The following is a 20,282-nucleotide window of genomic DNA, read 5'->3' on the forward strand; positions in this document are numbered from 1 at the left end:
ATTGGTTGGAAAACATTGGCAAAAGTGCCGGTATGAATTGTATTCCATTTGCTTTTCCAACAGTTATGACATAATGAATCTCAAGTATGACTATTGTCACATAGTCGGAGGCTCTGAACATTGAGAACATTTTCTTAAGGATCATCTGAATGGAAAATGAGTTCATAGATTTTCAACATTTTTACCAATGGTTCCCAAGGCTCCACTTGTTCCTGCACTCTCTTTATTCTATACTACCTCCTTATTTAATTTCATCTTCTCTCTCTTAGGGTGGGGAAAAGTTGAGGAGAGAATGTTTCACCACTACAGTGCATTTCAGAATTCTTAGTTTGTTCCTCATTATTTTGTGATGTATAGTGCTATTCATAGCAGGAAGTTCTTATAATTAGCTGCCTTGGGATGTTCTAAAGGTGAAACCACTCTGCTCCCATGCATCTTGCAAGATTAGTGACTTAGACTGAGGGTTGGCAGGTGATAGATACTGTTAAGGAGGATGGAAGCAGATTGAGATGAGTGAGAGCTGCTGCCTGCTTGGGTACGTTGGTTTAGAGAGTGATCTCCCCGCCCTGGGAATTGCATCCCTAGGAGACTGTGGTGTGACTCCGATGAGATGAAATTACTTCAAAGAAGAATCTGAGGGCAGGTTGAGGGCTGAGAAATTGTTCAGGAAGCTCAGATTACTAAAGTCAAAAACATGTGTATAAGGGGAATGGGAGATAGATTACTTTCCTAACAGCTAATTGACATTGTCATTAACATTTGTCTTACCGGAAAAATTATACAGCCATTTCTCTTTCCAGTTTTACACGCACACACACACACACCACATTTACACGTATACTTTTGGGGAGGGGTGTTTGGTTTTAATTTTGTGACACAATTTTGTATATTCTCCAGGAGAGCTAGGCTGCCAGCCACATTCCCAACATATTCTGGAATTCTTCCCTCTATCCTCAGCCTGCCCCATCACCCAGGTGATTTTAGTGATTCTCTAGTGCCTCACCAACTGCATTTTCACAGCTTGGTGAATGTTCCATCTTGGATTTTATGTTTTGCCACTTGCGATGGCAATTTATAATAAAACCAAGATGTGACCTGTTTTGTGTCCAGCAACGAATGTGTCCAGGAGTCTGCCTGTGATGTGCAATGTGCCTTCAATGACGAGACAGCTGTGATGCAAATGGATTTGTGGGGGAAAAGAAGGGCCTTAATTTCTCTTCCTCTTTTCCCATGGATATAAAACTTTGTTATGGTAAGCTAAACCTCTGATATCATATACAACTGCTGGCATTCTAAATTGTTTTAATGGCCACTCCTTATTGCTTAATACTAAGCATTACCATCTGTTTCTTTCTTAATTATAAATGCAGCAGGAATTCACAATTACATCAGTAACGGTGGAAATAAAATGGAGTTAGAGGCCTTGTACTTAACACAAGGCAGCCTTCCCCTAATGCTTTTCTTCTGTTGTAGGCCTTGGTCAGAGAGGAGTATTCCTCAGTGGTTTTCTCTCTCCTCTTCTCAATATAGTTTCCATGAGCGTATCATGCTATAAATTTAGCAATTTTCTTCTTGTGAAAGAGAAAGAGAGCTGTGTTTTTCTGTCTGTGGAGCTGAGGATGTGTGGGCAGATCTTTCTCACAGTACTGGAAGCCAGTGGTGTGATTGTCCTGCTGTTATTGGCCTGCGTTTTTGTGAGAAGAAAAAGATGAGTTGTAATAGCCTAATGACGTGAGTCACGTCCATCCCCCAGAGAAGAGCTGGGAGTGACATCTAAGGAACTTTGATCAGCCCACTAGTAGCCAGTCTGCTGTTCCTGAAAAACAAGGGAACATTTGTGGAGGGAGGTCATGTAGAAACTGAAGAGAGATTTAACTCTGCTTTACTTAGGCTTTTATTTTTCACTAAGTGGAAAAACTTATCAAATTTTAGACTCGCAATATTTTAGAATTAAAAGAAATCCTTAGAAGTCACCTAGCTCAAAGCCATGGTCGCTCTTCATTCTTTGTCTAGTACTTGAGCAGGTTGAGCATGAGCTTTGCAGTTAGCAGAACAGGGTTTGGCTTGTGAGCGCCACTGTGTGCTTTGTCTTCTTTTCAGTGAGTTCTCAGTGCCTCAGTTCTCATCCTCTGTAAGAATGGATATCACAATGCTTCTGATGAAGCCTACTGTTTGGACCAAATGGGAGAGAATGTGTAAATCCTAGCCCATTGTGTGGCCCATGGTTTTCTCCCCTTCTTTCCATTCACATTCATGACACCTGAAGAAATATTAGTCCAAAGAGGTTGAATTCTTTGCTCAGTGTTGTCCATCTAGTTAATGGTAGACCTGGAACTGTGAGTAATGTTTTCTAAGACCAATGTATTCCAAGACTTTTTCTCACTAGGTCATATCTAGACCTGTTGCTACCTTTCTCTATCCTTGTCATCCATTGTATGTTTGTACAATAATAACCTTAATAATTAACATCTGTATAATATTTTTTAATCTGTAAAGTACTTTTAAAATGTATATTCCCCTTTAATATGCAGTTGGTGAAATCGTTAAAACAGTTTCATTACTCTTATTTTACAGTTGGGGAAATGGAAACTCTGAAGGGCCGTGTATCTTGTTGAGCTCACACTGAAGACTGAGTGAGGACTTGAACCCAGGCCTGTGAGACTCCAGTGTGTGGGCTTCACTCTGTTCTAAGCGGACCCTCACTGTTACGCCAGCACACGTAGGAGAGGGCTGAGAGAGAAAACAAACAGGAATAATATTATTATCTGTACTTCGTAGTTAGGTTTTTTTTAGGATGAGGATGCTACAAGAAGACCAAAACAGTTTCCTTGAGTTGTATTAATATTTTGTGGCCCAAGTGCTTTCTAGCCACCAGAAGGATCCCAAGGGTAACTAGAGGTAGAGCAAGAGACAGCAGGTTTCCAATAGGAGTAGTTACCAAACAAAACCAAACTTACAAGACAACAACCAGAAAAGGCCCTTGCTCCATCATGTGAGTGAGTAGTTTGCTACTTCAAAAATGCAGCTTATAAATGAGACCATCCGAGTCATTTGTTACTGGCCAAGTTCAGGTCTGAGCCCATAAGGGTCAGGCTGATGCATTTACTCAAATGGGCATCTGAGAGCTCAGCAAGAGGAGTCTGTGAGCCTGTGCTTGCCTTTGTGTTCCAGTGCCCTGTCCAAAGGTGGAGTCCCCTTTGCACTTTCTCAGCTTCTAGGCCATGTGTTTTGTCTTTCCCGCACACTGTGGTTAATGATTCTTGGTCATGGCGACATCACAATGAGTTTCACTTACATTCAGATTCTCCCATGCTCCTCCTGTCATGCTGTCACTGAGCCATCCAGGCCTGCTATATAATAAGCAGGCTTCCTGAAAAACAGTCCTTTCTGGCAGTAAAACTAAATCTTTTAATCTTGGAAACTCTCCTATGGACCAGGTGCAGAAAAGCATGCAAATTTTAAAAATGTAAATATTGACATTCTGAGGTTTTCTTATATAACCTGATTTAGTCTGATTTTCCCATTATTTCTGCTATTTCTGTGGGCATTTTACTGAATCCAGGTTTATAAAGCAGCAGAGGGGCAGCATTATTCAGAAGGTAATAGCAAGGGCTGTAGAGTTAACCAGATCTGGGATCAAGTCCTGGCACTGTGGCCTTACTGCGTCACCTCATATGAGTTCTCTGAACCTCACTTTCCGCTTCTGTAAAGTGACGATAATGGTACCCACCCACCCACTGGTGCCGTGAGAATCAGATGAGCTGCCACATTCAAAGAGCTATAATTCAAGACAGGCATTTTGCCTGATCTCGCTCCCTAGAACCAGAAGAGTGATTCATTTGTGATGTTTTTTCCTCATTAGGAAGCTCTAGCTGGACAAAGGTCATTCAGGATACTTATGACATATGAAATGCATGCATTTTGTTGAAAGAGATAAAAAATATTATTTTAAAAGTTTTTTACCTTACTTTAGAAGTCAAGTCTTATAACATGAGTAAATTTTCACTGCAGGTTACTTTCATTTTTTATCCCTTCACTGTGAGCAAGGCAGCAAGAAAGGCATGCTCTCTGTTGTCTTGCGTATGAATATGAAAATATCCTCTATGTGCCAAGTACATCTCTGTGAGTATATTGTTTGTTTTAATCTAGCCTTTTAATGTCAGAAAAATTTAAAAGCTCCAGTATAATAATAATGACTAAAAATGCTTATTAAAAAGTACATTAAAAGATAAGGGGATTTTTGAGGACTTGGGGGCATATAAACAGGTTATTATTTTTTTGTAATTATATTAAATCAGGCATGCACCAACCAAATTCATGACTTTATATAGGGTTGTGGTTTTTTTTAGAGTTTTATAGAAATAATGCTAAAATAAAGGAATGTGAATTCCTTTGCCAGTTCTTTGAAGGGAATGGTAGAATCTGACCTACCTCGAAGGAGTATTAAGAGAAACAACCCAGTTATATTGCTCCAGGCTTAGAATCTTTAAATAGTCTCACAGATCAAATCTGCCTTAGCTACACAGAATGATTCCATATGCTCTCCTCTGAAACCTCCTCTTTTTATCTGTAAATGGGGCTGTTTTGAGCCCAGTGTTAGGGGAAACAGTGGGACAGTAGCACTCTGATTAAGAGAATGTGCAAAACATGTCACACACAGACATCTCATCTGCTGATGACATCCCGGATTCTGGTGAGGCCAGGACCAACAGTTTTCTCCTCTGCTTTCTCCTTGCTTCTCTCCTTCTATCACACATGCGCACGAGCTCGTGTGCACAAATGTGTGTACACCCTTCTTCTCTTAGAAATGAGAAGCTTACGAAATGCTATTCATGGGGAAATGGTAATATTACTCTCTGATATGTAGAGGACTCTATTAAATCCTTTGATTCTACTGAATATGCAGAAGCATTGAGCAAGGCAATCAGGCAACCATGTGTAGCTCCAGATATACCTTACACGTGGGCCATTGTCCACACTGCTGGTGGGGCTGGCAGCATTTAAAAAGGTGGTCATAGCACACATGCCCCCTTGCTTTTTGCTCAGTCTTCCCAAGTCTTACTGATCCAACCACATCATCCTTATGATGTTTCCAGGAGAACAAATATCTATCTGCTCTCCAGTTGTGAACTCCATGTGTTTCCCCAACGCAAGGTGGTGAATAAGTTAATTCCAAACGAAAGTGAGAGGCTTTGCCATAACCCTATTCTTTCAAGGAGAAGGTGGGATGTGCGAGGTGTTGGAAAAGCAAATTAAATGGATTAGTCTCCTCTCTCAATTCAGTGTTTGGGACCCCCACCCGTTATAAGCTTTCAAGCTTTATGGGATGATACTTTCCAATTCCCTTTCTAGCCAAGACTCCAAGTTGTAATCTCAGGATGGAGAGTAAATTGTTTGTATTTTGTAAATGTCCTATTTTCCATCTTTCAGAAGAATTCTTCATCAGCTAAAATTTCAAAGAGGCGATTGAAGGGAATTTTTGTGGTTGTCTAGTTATTTATAAATTATTATTATTCAGTCTAAAGTCTTGCTGATTGCTGAAAACTTTACCAAAAAACGATATTATGGTCATTTACTTCTTAACCATTACTTTACTGTTTACATACCCACATGATCACCTTGAACACCACTGAAAAGAAATTGCAAAATAATGCTTACTAAACACATGTTAGATTTACAAAGTGATTATAAATGGCTTTTAAAGAAAATAATTCCTATTCTTTTCATTGTGTTCAAGCTTCTCTACATAATTGTGCCATGTGTGTGTTGGGGGACTGTGGTGGTAAGTTTGGGTACATAGCCAAAACAAATTTACTTGCTTTTCAATAGACAAGTTATATAAGTGCTGCTTATAGTTTCGTTCTTAAATTAATTTCACAAACATTTATTGAGTACCTGCAATGTTTTGTAAAGAAACTTCACCTCTCTTTGGGTTTGAGGTTTCTGTTTGTTTTCTGTTTTGATTAGTTTTGTGAAAGGAGACAGTATATTCCAAGGATTTTATAGCTATAAAAAGGCAGCGGTAGTTTCTACAAACTAGATATGAGAAAAAAAAGTTTTGATTTGTTCCTTGAATGCCTCCATCACAGAGCCATTTATAGCTATGGTAGTAAGATTGTGGAAGGACAAGAACAGGGTCTTATACAGAGTTCTAGGAAGCCCCCTGTGGTACTTTCAGCAAATATTGGCAGTAGGAAATTAATAGACATAAACACTGTGAGGTTGGCTGGCATTTTATCTATCCTTTGAACAGGTTTAGGAAATGTAATTGACTTGTGTTCAGGAATCTGAAATACAGCTTTTGTAATAGTAATTTTCCCTGCAGCTTTGGCATTTCCTTCCCGTTAAACTTCTTAGTTTTCAGTGAGAGAAATATAGCCCTGAACTTGCTTTATCATTTTGGGATGATTTACTTTAAAATTATAGTAAGGGGTTTTTGGTCAGTATTCCACCAGGCTAGTTTCAAACTGAGTTTGCTGACTCCAACTAGCCATAAATGGCTCCCACCTCCAGTGTCTAGAACAGGACGTGGCATGCTAGGATGCCAGGAATAAGGCGATTGCTCAGATGGAATAACACTTGGCAGTTTGGAGGAATTTGTTGATGTAAGCCTAAATCGTAGGCTACAGACTGACTTGTGGGATGTATTTCTGCCAATTATGGTCCATCTTGCAGTCAAAAATGGGAAAAATTACTTACTGCAGCTGGCATTCTGGTATTGAAATCACTGATGGAATAATCAGAGGGAAATCTAAGTTATCAGAAGAGATGGATTGTGACACAAGACGCTGGATTCCTGGGTTATCTGCTTTGCCTGCCTCACATGACATGAAAGGGGGGAGTAACTAAAGAGCCAGAGAACTGTTGAGTGTTCCTGAGTGCTGACTTGCCCAATGAGGACTGATGCTTGCAGATGCCCTTTCCATCCTGCCACTGCAGGGGCCTATGTTTTTAAGAGTTAGGGCCTTAAGAGGGATCTTTTTCAGTATCTTTCCTGTGTCCAAGGCTCTTTGCATATAGGAGAGGGGGATACAAGCTCCCTGAAGTGTCTGTAACTTGCTGCTCTAGGAGTGTGCACGTTGTGTACCCAGAGGTCTGCAGCTGAAATGATGAACACCAAAATAACCATGGTTGATCATTGGAAGCATGCCTATGACTGAACAAACTTCTTCTTTTTCATTCATGAATTTGTGCATATTCTAAAAAAAAAAATCACTCTAAAAATAAGATTTGCAAAAGAGGAAATAAAACACACCACCCACCCATGTAGACCAAATGGGCTGCTCTCTTCATTGGTGAATTGTAAGTCATTTGAGTTCCTCCATGCTTATTTCTCATTGAATGTTCCTTCCCCGAGGAGCTCACAGTTGTTTGACTCTGTGTCCTCTATCAGCATGCTCCCCATACTGAGGACGGATCTTGAAGATTCCTCTCTTGAGGGCTCCACTTCTCTGCTTTGTAACATGCCACCACTATCCTCTGTTTCAGGATGTCTGGGTCCAAATATCCTGCTCACCTCAGCCTTCCCTTTGGACTGTAAGTTCCTTGAAGCAACAACTGCAGTGGACAGCTGATGTCTTGGCCTACTGAGTGTCTACTTCCTCTTCTTCTGGAAATAGCACCTTAGTTACTCGAGAGAACTTTCTCTCCCACTTTGCATGCAGGCTAAGTAGCATCCCAATTAAGATATTCCACTCTATTCTACCTGGAGGAGGTCACAGGGTTCAAATCAGGCTACCCAGACTCTCTCTCTCTGTTCTGAGAATTTTAGTTTTGAGCAGTCTCTCTAGAATGGAAACGGAAACCCTTGATTCCTCTCAAGGGAGTTTTCTGAAGAGAAGGCAGGAAATCCCGCTGCCTGCCTTCAAGCTGCCTGCTTCCCGTCCTTTATGAAGCCTGGTTGGGTAGCTCTACCTTAGATTCTGTGAGCTGCCCTGTATTTTTCCAATAAATCTCTTTCTTTTGTCCCAGTTGGCCAAAATTTGTTGTTGTTTCCTGACGAAATGTCCTGATATAGGCTCCATCTTCTAGCGCCCATTTATATGTCATGATGGCTTGCAGCATGTTGAAAGCATAGTGAAGGTTGTTGCCTACAGTTCAGAAAGTTCTAGAATTCAAAGGGATATCACGGATGTGAATTAAACCAAATTATATTCTTCCTTATACCACTTCATTTCTCCCAAGAGTTGTAGAAATTTGTGAATTTAAAATGGAGAGTTAGGGGCCAACGCCACAGCCGAGTGGTTAAGTTTGCGCACTCCACTTCAGCGGCCCAGGGTTTTGCCGGGGTTCGGATCCTGGGTGTGGATATGGCACCGCTCATCAGGCCACGGTGAGGCGGCGTCCCATGTGCCACAACTAGAAGGGCCCACAACTAAAATATACAACTATGTACTGGGGGGATTTGGGGAGAAAAAAATAGGGGAAGAAAAAAAGATTAGCAACAGTTGTTAGCTCAGGTGCCAATCTTAAAACAAACAAACAAACAAAAAATAAATAAAAAATAAAATAAAATAAAATGGAGAGTTAGAGCAGAAACTATGGAAATTTATGACGATAATCTCTTTTTAGGTAAATTTTTTATTTCACAACAGCTTTAAATTTACAGAACTATTGTGAGAATAGTACAAAGTTCCCATACAGCCTACACTCAGTTTTCCCTACTATTAACATCTTACATAAGTATGGTACATTTGTCACAACTGATGAACCAATATTGATGTTGACCCAGAATTTATTCACATTTTTTCAGTTTTTCCCTAATAGCCTTTTCCTGTTCCAGGATCTTATCCTGGAGTCCACAACTTCATTTAGAAATCTCATCTCTTAGACTCCTCTTGGTGTGATGGCTTCTCAGACTTTCTTTGTTTTTGATGGCCTTTACAGTTTTGAGGAGCGCAGATCAGATATTTTATAGACTGTCCCTCAATTGGAATTTGTATTATATTTTTCTAATGATTAGACTAAGGGGATGTGCTTTTGGGAGGAAGACTACAGAGGTAAAGTGCCATTCTCATCACATCATATCAAGGGTACATACTAACAACATGATATCACTGTTATGTTGACTTTGAAAACCTGACTGACGTAATGCTTGCCAGTTTTCTCCGTTTTAAAGTTAGTTTTTCCTCCCTTTATATACTGTATTCTTTGGAAGGAAGTCACTTAGTATGGCCTACACTTAAGGAGTTGGAGAGTTATGCTCCACCTCCTTAAGGGTGGAGTATCTATATAAATTATTTGTAGTTCTTCTGCACAGCAGATTTGACTGTTTTTCATTATCTATCTATCTACTTATTCAGTCATTTACTTATATTAGTATGGATGCATGGATATATATTCTACACTTTGGGTTATAATCTAATACTGCTTTATTTATTTTGTTGCTTAAATTGTTCTGATTTTGGCCATTGGAAGCTCTTTCAGTTGGCTCCTGTGTCCCTTTGTCTCTTGTTTCATACTCCTATTATTGGTGGGGGTTTTTTCTAGCACTTCCTTGCTTTCTGGCAGTACAAGATGCTCTGGGCTTATCTTGCATATTTCCTTCCACAGTTCTAGGATCAGCCATTTCTCCAAGGAGCCCTAGTTCTTTTTATTGGCAAATGGCATTACAAATCAAGATCTGGCACTAGGTATGCTTGCTACTACTGGGGTATCATTGCTTCTAGGTCCTCTCAGCTGACAGAGCAAGGAAATATATGTTTGTATCCAACCTATTTATATACACGTATCTATAAGTATTTCTATATGTAACCATCTGTATCTATAGTAAGCTAAACACAAATTCATGCTTATGTCTCCAACTCTAATCCTTCACCACATTCTAGCTTTGTCCTCTTGCTTTTCTGTAACCTGCTACCCTAACAATGAGAAATCTGGCTCCCACCACCCGTCACTCATTTGCTTTTTGTTCAGTTCCAGTATACATGTATTGTTTCAGCATTGTTAACTTATACCCCTGTGGGAAACAATTTTATCAACTAGAGCACAGTGCTTAGAGTGCAATTCATTTTACCTTTAGCCTTATGGATTCCACTCATTTCCAAAGTTACTTAGATGAGTACCCTATTCCCCCACCTTCTGCGGTGGAGTTGTTTCACACCGTTATCTGTTAAAAGTTATGTTTTAGGGGGCTGGCCCACCATGGCATAGTGGTTAAGTTCAGTCTGCTCTGCTTTGGCAGTCTGGGTTCTGATCCCAGGCGTGGACATAAACCACTCAGCAGCCATGCTGTGGCAGCAACCCACATATAAAGTGGAGGAAGACTAGCACAGATGTTAGCTCAGGGATAATCTTCCTCAAGAAAAAAAAGAGAGAGAAAGATTGGCAAAAGATGTTATGTTAGTTCAGGGCTAATCTTCCTTAGCAAAAAAAAAAAAAAAAAAAGTAGTTTTAGATTTATCCAAGGGTTAGGTACATAGCTAAAGATGTCAAATAGTGCTGAAAGGCTTATAATAAAAACTGGCAGTCCCTTCTCTTACGCTCACTCCATCCTGACCTAAGAGCAACGCTTAAGAACTCTTAGCTGTTTATATCCATACATCTAAATAATATGCTTCATAGCTATCTCTTGAGACACCAAGTTTAAACATTATCCATTGATTTCCTATTATTGTAGATGAAAATTTAGCTTTATTTCACCTCCTTCTCTGGGCTCATTTATTTGCAACATAGTTATTTCACAATTTTTCAAAATGAAATCGTTGAGGATATTAGGCTAAGCAAAATAAGCCAGCCAGAGAAAGATAAACACCATATGAGTTCATTTTTATGTGGAAGATAAACAAACATGTGGATAAGGAGAACAGATTGGTGGTTACCAGAGGGGAAGAGAGTGGAGGGAGAATGAAAGGGGTAAAGGGGTACATGTGTATGGTGATGGATAAAAACTAGACTATTGGTGGTGAACATGAAATAGTCTAGACAGAAACTGATGTATAATAACGTACACCTCAAATTTACACAATGTTATAAGCCAATGTGACCTTGATAAAATAATTTTAAGATTTAAATCAATTTTCAATGTTTACATTATTTATTTTCTTATTTTAAAAAATCCTGAAATTAATAATTACTTCATTCTTTGTACCTCTCTCTGTCTCCCATCCTACAACATTTTTTCCCACAACTTATCATACTTATTAGATAATTTTCAGTTCTTCTCACTCCCATCCTCATCTCCCAGGAGCTTCTGTTTTCTGGGCTACTTCATTGAGAATAACTATGCAGAGCCGGGAGTAAGGCTGCTGATATCTGGGAACTGGATGGAAAAGGAGACTGGGGGTCTCATTGTTTTACATACAGTCTTTCACTTAATCTCCCTGTTCTCGGGTTGGTGCCTTACCCCACCTTCCACTATGCCCAGGTCACTGAGTAAATAAATAAAAAATTTTAAAAAAAAATTAAAAAGTGACTAAATAAAAAAGTCTTTCTGACTTACCTTCTATGAGACTTACACTCCTGTTTGCTGGCATTGAGAGAATGTGGGTTGCAGTTGCTTGAGTGGGCATGAAGGGAGTAGGGACCTGGAGGTGTTCATGCTTTTCATAAATACTTTCAAGCAAACTTCCTTCTTTCAATTCTGTGTCTCACCCCTGCTTCGGAGGTAGCTGGTACCTCTAATTCCTGTACCTCCCTTAGGTTCTCTGCAGTAAGGCAGCTTGTTTCTCTTGGGCCTAACGTCTGCAGGCACACAGGTTCCTCTTGCTTTACTCTGCCAAGTCAGTAAGAAAGTGCTTTGCACCTTCACTTAGTGTGGTTCAGTGTTACAGATGTCTTTAAATTTCATCAAAGATGGAGTTTTTGTGTTTCTTGGGCTGTAGATTGTTTTCAGGGAGGTGATTTTGAAAAGAAAAGGGAGCCCCAACTTAAACAAGAGATCTCATGTCTGGTCTCCATATTCTGTGACTCACACTAGACCCAGCTCATGTTACTTCTTTGGAGAAGATACTCCTGTATCCTTCAAGAAAAGTAAGTTACTTTGCTCTTGGCTTCCATAGCATGCCAACTGTACCTGTTCAGGGCACATGCCGTACCCTGTTGTAATCCATCTGTTCATTTTCCCCACTGGGCTGTGAGCCCACCTAGGCAGGGACCACATCTAACTAACGTGTGTGCACCATGAGCCTCGCATAGGCCTGACTCTGCTGGGGGTTCTCAGTACATGCTTGTTGAATCTAAGAATAAGTGAACAGCATTGTGTTTGCCACATTAACTCTGAACATGCACTAAAACCTCTGAAATATATTATATTTGCTCAGGCACCATTTGAGAAGTTAAATGATAATGTTGGGCTGAACTAGAATCTCACATTCCCAAGTTTTGACCCAGTTTTATGCTCCAGAACTATGCTACCTCTAGGAGGTATTCTTGGGTGACCTGGAAACGAATTCTGGGAAATTGAGGATGCTATAATTTGGGAGAGTCCCAAAAGAACTGGATTTTTCTAGTTAGATAGAGGCATCTTTCATACTTTAATATTATTTCTGTGCAAATTTGCTGTGATTTTGGTGTGGCCTAATCTTTAGAAATAATCATTTTAGTGATGGAATAAACTTAGAAGTCCAGTTAGGGTTAAGATTAGAAAACTGCATGAGGTAACAATTAGGAATATGGGCTCTGGAATTAGACAGAGCTGAGTTTGAATCTTAGCTCCTTCACTGACCAAATGGGTAAATCGTTAACTTCTCTGAGCCTGACTTTCTTTATATTAAAATTGAGATAAGAACAATACATACGTTATTGGGTTGTATGAAGATAAAACAAGATAATGTATGTAAAACACTTATCATAATGCCTGGCATGTGGTAAGCTTTCAATAAATATTAGCTGTATTTATTATCATCTTTCATGACAGTTAACATAATGCCAAGCAAGTATTTGATAGTTGTCTAAAATAACTTGAACAGGTTTAGTGAAAACAATTTGGGGGTTGGGGTTGGGAATTGGGCATAGAAAGTTTAGCAATGTGGGGAAGCAGTGTACTTTCTTCACCGAGCACTATTAAATTGAAAGATTGCATTCTGGCAGCCAAGGAAAAGAGCAGCTAAACGAATCATTTCTTATGATCTGAAGTCTGTTAGCTACTCCATTTAGCTGTTAATGTTGTGAGGCCATCGGTGTAAATAAATGTGTTATTTGGTAATGGACTTGTTTTCTTAACAATTATAATATATTGTTTTCTCTAAATGCTATAATTTAACCCTGGCATTCTGCTAATTAGTCAGCAGATCAGCCTTCAGCATTGTTTCAATTCCTATCCCCTCACCACATTTTTATATTAAAGCTTATATTTAGTTGGTGTTATGGGCTGAATGAATTCTGTTCCCTCAAAATTCATCCATTGAAGCCCTAACCCCCAGTGCCTCAGAAAGTGACTGTATTTGGAAATACGGCCTTTAAAGAGGTGATTAAGTTAAATTGAGGCCTTAGGGTGAGCCTTAATCTAATATGACTGATGTCCTTATAAGAAGAAGAAATTGGGGCACACAGAGAGACATCACGGGTACGCGTGCACAGAGGAACAACCCTGTGAAGAGATAGACAAGGCGGCCAACTGCAAACCAAGGAGATTGGCCTCAGGAGAAACCCAACCTGCTGGCACCTTGATCTTAAACCTGCAGCCTCAAGAACTGTGAGGAAATAAACTTCTGTTTTTTAAGCCACCTGGTCTGTGGGGTTTTGTTGTGGCAGCCCTAGGAAACTAACACAGTTGGCACTGAGGAACAAAATTTACTCTGAAATTTCTAATTTTATTTTATTCCTTGTAGTTCACACATCATTTGAATCTCACCCTGCTCTATAAAGTAAGTGTTACTGTTAACTCCATTTTACAGATGAAGCTCTTGGGACTCAGAGAGTCTATACAAACACACAGCTGCTCAGGAGGCTGGTGGGATGTGAAGCAGGCTATTTGATTTAAATCCCCTTCTCTTTCACTTTACCACCGTGACTCTCACTTTCTCTCCAGTGATCATGAGTGCAGTCTGGTTACCGCTGACAGGTTACTACTGTTGACTGTGGATTTCTGCCTAATGCTGGGATGAAGAAAACAGCAAACTTGCCAAATCTGAAAAGAGAGTATTTTTATTTATTACTCAGCTTCCAACACTGAAAGTGTTTCAATGTTCTGTCATTGTTCCCCTGCAAGTGAAGAATGAAATATTGATATGCCTATTGATTTTTTCTGTTTTTAAGCCATTCCATGTGGTTAGATCAACTTTCAGTTGTTCATTTATTCACAAATATATACTGAGCACTCGACTTTGGATATGAGTTTTTGAGATAGGAGTTAACTTGTTCACCTAGAAAGATGCAGCTGAACAGAAGCCTGTTGGCTAAGGAGCCAGGGAGGCCTCTCCTTTCTGCGAGATTACGCTGTAGCTTCTTTGCTGTATTGAAAACCTCCCTTCCCCTGCCCCCAGATTAAACTTTCAGTGTCTTCCTTCATGCTCAGAAAGATTTCCATAGAAATTTGAAAAAGCTTGCCTCAAAATAATATATTGAGCAATCTGATATTACTGGTCTTATACAATCTTAGTTTATTATCATAGTTATTAATAAAGTTATAACTGTTTGCTTGTATGTGGAAATATCTTGGGGGAAAAGTGAATATACAGGGAGGGGATATTTAAGTAACGACTTTGATTTGAGATTTCTTCCCTATTATCTTTAGACTACAATTTAAAGAAGTTTGTGTGTATTATATATTTTTCACTAAAAATTCTGCTTCAAGAAATGGAGATTGCTCCTATTTTTCCAACCCTAAGAGTGGCAATAATTTTTAAAAATTGTCTTTTTAAATTAAATTAAATTTTTTAATTTCAGAAACCTTTGTTATTCTTGTGTGACAACACAGAGTATGTAACTTTAATTCTCTGGCCATCTAATTAGAAAAATGTTTCCTAAGAATAATCAGCATTGGAATTGATCCAGAGCCCATATTTATAAAACAGTAACTATGACAACCCATTCTTCCTAACCAGGCTCAGCCCCTAATACTTTCCCAACTGTCTGTTTTACAAGATGACATAAGTAGAGTGTTTGGAAAAAAACCCCAAAACTTTGGATGATAATCAAAATGCTTTTTGCAAACAGAGCCTTTAAAGCTGTTTGTTCAGCAGGATATGATTTAGACAGTGGGAGCTCATCAGAAAGCAAGGATTAACCCCTTCATTTGTTTCTCTTTTTCCTTTTGGAAGGGGATAGACGGCTGTGAATTCCATGTACTCAGCCTGAGCTGCCAAATGAGATTGGAAACTATTTGACTGACCGGTGGTCCTAACATGAGGCAGGGATAATTCATTGTTTTCCTGTTCTTCATGACCCTATGTAATAGAGTTGTGTTTTGTTTAAAAAGAAGTAAAAATGTATTACAGCTTTCAAATCAATGTCTCTCTGAACTTGAAAGGCTTTTAAATATTTCATCCTTTTCTGATTGAATACAATGATGCTACTTATCTGTAACAATTTTTACCAAATTCCTCATAGTTACCTCTGTCTCCTTTTACTTGAATACTTAACACAGATCATAATATGCTTGAAGAGGCAATTTCTTTAGATGAGTGCATATATGGTTGGTTTTGACTAGACCCCATGGTGTGCAGAGGGTTCAGAGTGTCCAAGACAGGGTCAGAACAGTCCTCTGGTGCTGGGTTGGGTGGCGTATCCCATAAGATTAGCTCACCTTCAAAATTGAGGTAGTGGCAGGACTATGCAATTGAGACCACTCCTTAACATTGACCCCTCCCCTCAGTCAATTTCCATATGTCTCAGTGAGAATGAATTCTCTATGGAGAGGGCAGTTCCTTCAAAATTGAGGTAGTGGCAGGACTATGCAATTGAGACCACTCCTTAACATTGACCCCTCCCCTCAGTCAATTTCCATATGTCTCAGTGAGAATGAATTCTCTATGGAGAGGGCAGTTGGAAGAACTGCCTCTACCAGAGCATCTTCATCCTTCCTTTGGCCAAAAGTAAGTAGAAGGTAGTAGGCTGCAGACTGTTCAACCATATCTTCATGAACCCTCAGTCGAGATCATACTAGGCCTCTTAAGGGCATGGGGCACAATTAACCAGGTTGACTTGCTGATATTCTTTCTTCCCTTGGCTTCTATACTATCTTTACGTGATTTTTTTTTCATATCATCCTCTCTGGAAATCAGAATTCTAACCTGGAGGTTGAAGTAATGTATTAAACTGAAACTGTTAAGATTGTGATGCAAAGAAGTATGCGGAGCATTGTAAAATATGAACTTGAATCATCAGTGGCTATATAGTTAAACACACAGTCTGAGTATTCCAAGAGAGTACCTTTCTAATGTGCTTTTCCCTCATGAAATACCTTCTTTTCATCTCTACACTGGCATCACTCTTCCATCAGAATCCCTCATCTAGATCCTAGAACCTGGCCAATGGGAACAAGTCAGTCTCCTTCTTCGATTCCTGTTTCTCTCTCTTTCCTCCAAATGTTATTGTTTCCCATAACTCCAGTATTAATCTTATTATTTTATTAATTGTCCCCAGTAACTCATGCCATCCATCTACCCATCCATCTATCCATCAATCTTTCTATCCATCCATCCACCCATCCATCCATCCATCCATCCATCCATCCATCCATCATTTATTGAGCAACTACTGTGTGCATGCAAGCACATCTCAAAGCATCGTTATTTCCCTGGCCAAACTAGGACGATAACAAAAGATTAAATGTTCTGTTCTTAGTTTGATTCTTCAAAAGCAGAGCCTATAATAAAGAATTGGGTGCAGGTAGTTTGATAGGTGATTCCAGGAAGCCAAAGTGAGATAAAGAGGGACAAGGAAGGGAAAAAAGCAATAAAGGATGCATTAAGATGCAGGTAATTGCTATGAGCAGCTGGGCTCATTTCTTCTGGAGAGTTGTTGAGAAACTCATAGAACGTGCTTCAGAATCATCCCACTGAAGGAGGGAAAGCTGAGGTGTTTATCCATTGACTCTTGTCCTCATTGGTTGAAAATTACCTTGGGGCATTAAATCCTTTTCATTTCCAGGTTTCCGTCCTAGCAGGCTTTTAGTGCTAGAGAAAGGCCTCAGCAGAAAAGCAGAGGACAAGGGCGTGAACAGGTTCTGTTCAAGAAGGCTGCAGGTGAGCCCAGAGTTGGGCCCAGAGGCTGTGGAGTGGGATATCCATAGCGTCTACTTCAACCTCTGTGGCCATCTCAACTGCCTTAAATGGAAATGCATGAGAGTTTTCCATTTTCCAGTAAAGTTTACCAGAGTGGGCATTTACTCTATTTCATGGGGAGAAACACAGCACTATGTTTAGCATTGGTCTTATTCATTTCCTGAATATATATCGCTTCCCTTTTCTCTACAACCTCTTTTCAGCAGATTTGTGTAGACAAGAGAAATATTGCAACCAAAAGCACCACTACAAATTTCCCTGTACTGACATTTATCATGCCCATTTGATTTATTATCTATCATTTGAAAAGAATATTTTGCAAATCTTGTGCAATGATTTTTTTTTTCACAAAGAACGATTACATCCATGTAGCATAACTCTTCTAACAGCTAATACAGTTTGCTTTGTCACCCACTCACTTCCTAATTATAGTGTGTTAGTAAGCAGATGCTGTACATGGAAAGTTGGGAGAGAAATACTTGATTCAGCCCATCTTTTGGAGAAGAGGGGCTGGATAGAAAACCAGACTAGATACAATGACTGATTATTGAGAGCTTGGTTTGATGGACTTAATTTACACTATAAAATTGATTAAAAAATAAAGAAACTTCTATTAATACTTTTAAATGTCGAAGTTTGAATATCATCTACTTTGGGTCCATTAAAAAGATTTTCACTAACGCTTTATAATTGGATTGACCTTTTTCTTCTCGTTTTTACCTTTTTGTGGAACTCCTTCTTCTGTACACATCACTGGGCTGAGGACAAAATAACTAAGTGATAAATATTTGGGATATGTTTATTGAATGCATGAAAGAAATCTACTTAGAATTTATATCTAAGAACAAATGACCATGAACTGTAACAAAAATCAGTAAATTAACCCTTTTGGGTTCATTTATGAATGCTCCATATTATGTATTTATCAAACACATACCAGGTTGTGCCAGGAATGCCTCTCTCTTTCTCTCTATTTATTCAAGTCTTGTCCAAACTTTAAGGCTGAGGCATAATTTCTCCTTCTTTAATGAAGCTTCTCCAATTTCTTCCAATTCAGTGCTTCTTATACTTGCGTACTGTTGGGGGGCTGTTAAAAATCTTTTTGCCCAGGTTATACCCCAGATCATTTAAATCAGAGGATTCGGGCCTCTGTGTTTTTAAAAGCTCGGATAGTTACAATGTGCAGCCAAGGTTGAGAACCATTACCCTTCCTGGCTGCGATTGCTCCCTTCTCTGAAGACCCAGAAAACTTTAATTAAACCTCTTAGAGACAGTTGTAACTGGCCTTGTAGTCTAGTACAGGGTACTCGCGACAAAAATAATCCATAACCAATCTATAAATGAAAATTTGGGTGAGTTTATTCTGAGCTGAAATCTGAGGACCATGGCCCGGGGCCTTTCTTCCCAAAGGAAGAAAGGGCACCAAAGAAGTGAGGTATACAGAGTGGTTATATACCCCCATACAGGACGTTTCACATATGATTGAAATGTTCCTCCCACAATAGTCACAAGATTGCCCTGTCAGCACAGTGCTTGATGGACACAGCAGGTAATGGGTCTGCTATCTCAGATAGCATAGCAGGAGGCAAGCCTATTGTCTCGAGCTGGGTGGTCACCGGTGAGTGCAGCAATCAGTTTCTAGCCTAAGGAAAGATGCTAAATCCTTAAGGGAATGCCAATGTTGGGAGGGGGAGGGAAGTTGCACCTTTATCTCAAGGGCCTTTGTTCTTGCCATAGGGAATATCTAAAGCAGATATACAATGCATGCTCAATGGCCTAAGTCAGGCCATTTTGGAAAGACAAGGTCAGGCTGAATTAGGTTTACACCAAATGGCTTCCTCATATACTCCAATATATGCTATTGCTTGCCATTTTTATTTGTCAGTACTTTGAAGATCAATTAGCCCAATCCCCTTCCCGATTCCCAGACACCTCTCACAACATTCTGGTTATCCAGCTTGACTATCCCCAGTGGCATGGAACTCATTCCCCAATGCAGGCTAGTCCGTCTTTGGCTAGCTCTGAACAGTTCAGATCCAAGTCTGTCTCTTTGTAGCTTCAACCTATTCTTCTTGTTTCTACCACTTTAGGGGAAAGAAACCTTCCCCAAAAGTTTTCAAAATTTTTGAAAAATCCATTCATTCAAAAAACATTTAAGGATTGCATACTATGTATTAGGCACTGGGCTACCTCACTGGAAGTAAAAGTAGATTCCTAGGAGGATTTGGTAGTCAGTCCTCAAGTCTATAAATAAGTTCTGCTGTTTTTTTTTTTTTTTCTTTTAAATCTGCCACATTTCTTACATAGAATATAATCTGGGCTGGAACAATAAAAGACCAAATGAGCATAAGCTACAACATGAGAAACTTACATAGCAGAGTTGTGACTAAAACTTTGGGAACAGTTTTCTAAATAAAGTTGCGGAATCTTTCCTTGAGACTTTAAATATGACATTCTTTCATGTGACTCCCTTTATATACTGCCTTGAGGGCAGAGGGCAATGTCCTAGGTTACCTCTCAGAGTTCCTTCTGGTCATTCTACAGCTCTAAATGAGGCTGCCCTGGGGAAGCCAGAGTGAATAATTAAAATATTTGCTTGACTTCCTGATAATTCGAGGGGAGAGGAAGATAAACAAGGTTGCTTCCCCTCCTGTTGTTCCCCTCAATGCCAGTAGCCAGCTAGGGTCTCCCAGGAGAATCTTGGTCCAGCAGTGCTTGGTCATGCGTGTTCCCTAACACTGAAGGTTTTACTGGGAAACAAAGCACACTGAGGGCAGATCTGGGTCACACTGGCCCTATATAGTTTTACGAGGTTTCTTCAAGGAGAGGGCAGGGAGGCTGCAACCTGCAGAGCTCCAGGGGCTTCATTCCCATTGTTGTGTTCCTGAGGGCTTGCATTTGTACACTTTACAGACTGCACTGAGAATGGAGTAGTATAAGGGGGTGGCCCTAGGACACAATGGAGATGAGCATCTTATGAAATAAGTGCTGCTGATGAAGTGTTGAATACTCTATACTGTCCCATGAGAGGGAAAGTAAGGGATCCTAGGGGCTCTTTCCTGAGAAGTAGAACATGGTTCCACTTATCCTAGCTCAGAAACACATCAGAGAGGCATT

The 20,282-nt window shown here is 39.7% G+C and overlaps 1 protein-coding gene and 1 long non-coding RNA gene across 5 annotated transcripts in view; both read left to right on the forward strand.

Moving 5' to 3' along the window:
* The window catches only part of CPQ (carboxypeptidase Q), a 462,588-nt gene that overhangs the window by 256,498 nt on the left and 185,808 nt on the right, over window positions 1-20,282 (forward strand). The window lies entirely within an intron of this gene.
* On the forward strand, window positions 3,321-7,628 carry LOC139085247 (uncharacterized). Its single transcript, XR_011543446.1, has 3 exons — window positions 3,321-3,466; window positions 4,012-4,122; window positions 7,489-7,628. It is a non-coding gene; the product is annotated as an uncharacterized lncRNA (long non-coding RNA).

Source organism: Equus przewalskii, chromosome 8, assembly GCF_037783145.1.
Source record: "Equus przewalskii isolate Varuska chromosome 8, EquPr2, whole genome shotgun sequence".
NCBI lineage: Eukaryota > Metazoa > Chordata > Mammalia > Perissodactyla > Equidae > Equus > Equus przewalskii.